Consider the following 4,152-nt stretch of genomic DNA (forward strand, 5'->3'; position numbering starts at 1 on the left):
GGGAATCACATTTATTGATGAATTAAGTCATCATGGAAAAGTACTGGAAGAATTTAACTTTTAATAGCAAGACAAATATGTGTTATGATGCAGTCTATAACGTATTTTTGCCTCCTGGATTTTTTTTTTCCATTTATGTTATAGTCATAATACCACTACTGTTGTAGAATTCTTTGTGATAATTGCTGTTACTAAGAGAAACATCCTAAGAGACAGCAAGAAATTTTTATTTTATATCTATACTTTCTGTTAGTGGAAATTAGCATATGGAAAATATTCACTTAGTTCTGTTTTCAACAGTAATAACTCCTAGCAGTCATGTAAGCATGTTCCTTTATTCAGTTTCATAGTCTTATAATTTTAGCACAGAATTTTGTTAAGATTCCCAGATGTCAGATGTTTGCTCACCCACATTAGGCTGCAAAACTTAGAGACTAAATTGCTAATATACATGTTATTATATACTCCATGAATGTTACAGATCTCTGATAATTAGTTGTTCTATGTTAACATAATACTTTGCATTAGCATTCCAGGATGTGGGTTTTTATTAAAAACTGTGGACATTCAAGTTATGTCACTACTGGGAGATTAGTGGTCCTGGGAGCCATGATACTGTGGTCACCCAAGCACTGAACTTGGGGTCTTTATCCATGAAATGAGGCATATGTGTGAGCACAGACTCGGAAAATGGAAAAAATCAAGCTTCCCCTAAAAACAAAACAAACTACAACTTCTTCAGAGTAAGAATTGTCATTTAATTTTAAAAACAAATGGCCCACAGCATAAAACAACTTCTTTATCCTACAGAGCCCACTTCATCAACATGCCCTATCTTCCCATGGCAAATGGATCATTTCTTGTTCAAATATTTTCTAATCTTAAATAGTGGAGCTTCAATAGACGCTTTGGTTGACTGCGCAGGTGATACCCTCTAGTAACCCAATTGGGATAAAGAATCCACCATTTTTACAAGGTCTGTCTTCGTCATTCTAAAATTCTAAGAGAGATGAGGACTGGTAATGAGGATCTGAAGGTTTCTTTTCTTTTTTAATCCATAAGCTTCACTTAAGTCAGACCACATTGACCTATTTATTTCAAAAACGTCCCCAGACACTATAAGACCTGCACAGAGTTGCTGTCCTAAAATGTGCAATTAGTGAAAAATTTGCCTCTGCTGCCATTTAAAGCATGGCAGTGTGTTGCAGTATTATTCTGTAGTGTAAATTTTGGACTAGAAGAACTCCACTATTTTAGATCATTATCAGCAGTCTCTCAATATGTGTGTGTACTAATGTATATATATTTTCTCATATACTCCCAATTAAAAGTTGTGTGGAAGCTGCAGGATTGTAGAGGCATCAGTGTTATCAATTTTGCTTTTTTATTAATTTTGTGCTACTTTGGTTATTGAGGAAGAAAGTGATTTAAAAATAATAATAAAGGAACAAGTTTGCTATACAAATAAAACAATCTGAGTATGATCTGTTCTAAGGGGTAACTTCATCCTCTTTCCTTCTGAAAGTAAAACTGCTTTAAAAGAAAATCTGCAGGCCTATCCCTGCCCACACCCACTGCCACAATGGTTCTTGCTCTCCAGGTTAAGTAAAATAATTAGAAGCAACATTTATGAATGAAAGTTAGGACTTGTCAGTTTTGCCAAGGTAACAGATTGCACAATTTGAGATGAATTTGTGTTGTCTAAGAAGTTCAGAAAGGTTAGAAGACTGGTTTATAAATAAAGAAGTAGAGCCCACTGAAAGTCTGGCTCTTCTCTTACTGTTTTCAGCAAGGTGGTACACAGTCTCTTTCCTAGGGAGGATTTTTCATCACTTTTTCTACACACCCTCTCTGAAGCAGGGTCAATAATGAGTGACCCCAATGTCAGCCTCCCTCCACCCCTACAAAAGTCCCCTAGCCTTGAGGCACTGAATTCCACACTTCCCTTATCAGAAGGTTCACTTGGATGCTTGGAAGATATTCCAGACCTCAGGAATGGAAGCAGAGAATTGGTATTTGTAACAAGAACCCTGGGTGATGTTCATGATGTGGGACACAGGGTGGCAAAGGAAGGGTCACAGATATTGTTCTAGTGTATCTGTGGAGATAAGAAGTCTTATCTCTTGTCCACTGCCTAAGCAACTGCTGTTTCTCCAAGCTAAGTTCCCCTTCCATGTGCAGCTCACAGCAACCCCACCACCACCACAAACCTACTCACTTTCCTGCAAGAATCTGAACTTCAGGCCCCCTCCTCAATGGAAAACTTGTCATCATGCTGGGCTCGGTATAATAGGGACGTGAGGAAGGTCACATCCTTTCTTCCTCACAACGCCACTTTCATAAGACCATGTGCATACACCACATGACATTAGAGGACTAGGGGGCTAACTGAGGGATTTATAAAATGAGAGAAAATATTTTACACTGTATTAATAGACCAGACTATTCTCACAACCCAAAGGAAACAGTAGCACGACTAAAAAAATGGATCATTCTTGAGATGCTTAGATAGCTCAGTTGGTTAAGCCTCAGACTCTTGGCTTTAGCTCAGGTCATGAGATTGAGTTCCGTGTTGGGCTACGTGCTCAGCATTGAGTCTGCTTGAGAGTCTTTCCTTTCCTGCCTCTCCCCCCACCGCTTCTGCTCTCTCCCCCTGCTCACTTGCACTCTCTCTCTCTCTCAAATAAATAATAAAATTAAAATCTTAAAAAAAAAAAAGAAACATTTTCAGGGAGAAATGCCAGTTTCTAGAATTGGCTCTGCTTGAAGTCTGCCTTTTCCTGTTGGAAAGACTGCCATTTCAAGTCAATGCCAGGTCTCACTCTGCTTTTGAAAGTCCCCTAGGTTCCATCCCAGTTGCTACAACATATAGACTCAAGCCTTTAGTACCACATTTCCCAGAACCTGGGTTACTCAGGATAGAATGCTCAAAGCGTGTGTGTGGAGGGGGTGAGTGTGGGTGGGTATTGGAGGGAAGGCTGTGGGGGAAGCTCAGTGTCTCCTAGGACCAGTTCTCTTCAGAATCTCTCCATCTGTGAGAGAACAACTGTGCTTCTCTCTCTTCTGGTTATCCAGTGGGCAGCTCTTAAATCCCACATGTGTCTGTGTGCGTGTATACAGACTTAGACACACAGAAACTCACACACATATACTTTCTTCCACAAACATACAGCCCTCCCATGAATAAACAACAGTGCTCAATGTTTAGAGACCATACCTCAATTTTCAAAGTCCATTTACCTCAATTTAACCCTGCCTTCAATGGTAAGCAGAGTACAGTAGTTCCTCCATGCTCATCCTTCTACTTCAAAACTGTGCCTACACATCCACCTTTTTAAAAAGATAATTACTAGTAATACTCCTTTTTATTGCAACAGAGCTCACTGACCCCCTAGTCACATCTGACTATATGAAGACCTCATCAAAGCATTGCAAGCACTGACTGCTTTCTTTATGTCAGATAAGATCTGTTCTTAAGTAGTGTCTTTGCCACCCGGAATACTGTAAGGAGGCCTGAGTCCCTTGTCACTAGACATAGCAAGCAGATATGGTTCCTACCCTCATGAAGCTTACAATCCAATGAAAAAGACACAAAACAAATGAGCAAACAAGATGCATAATTACAATTACAATTAGCACCAAGAAGAGAATAAAATGGTGAAATGATGGACAACAAGGGAAAGTCACTTAAGATGGAGTGGTTGGGAAAGGCCTTTTTGATGAGATCATATTTAAGTACTGAAGTGTGTTAGGAAAAATATTCTCTCTAAAGAAGTAGCATGTACAATGGCCCTGTAGCAGGAAAGCTCTCAGCTTATAAGAGTAGAGAAGTCAGAGTGTTGTGGTGCAGAGAATGGAGTTAGAGGTGCACAGGGACAGATTATGTAGGTCTTGGCAGGTTATAGTAAGAGTTTGGGTATTATTCTGAATGCAGTGGGAATTCACAGAAAGATTTTAAGCAGAGCCATTAAATAATTGAATTTATGCTTAAGAAATATTACTCCAGCTCTTTTGTGGAAAATAAACTAGAGATGGACAAAAAGCACTATTCAGATCCAACCTGGGTGGGGTATGGGAGTGGGTGGAGAGTTGTTCTCCCTGCTACAAATATCATATCTGTTCATCTTCTAGCCATGGAAACGGTCTTAGCTT

The sequence above is a fragment of the Meles meles genome, chromosome 14, assembly GCF_922984935.1.
Source record: "Meles meles chromosome 14, mMelMel3.1 paternal haplotype, whole genome shotgun sequence".
Classification (NCBI taxonomy): domain Eukaryota; kingdom Metazoa; phylum Chordata; class Mammalia; order Carnivora; family Mustelidae; genus Meles; species Meles meles.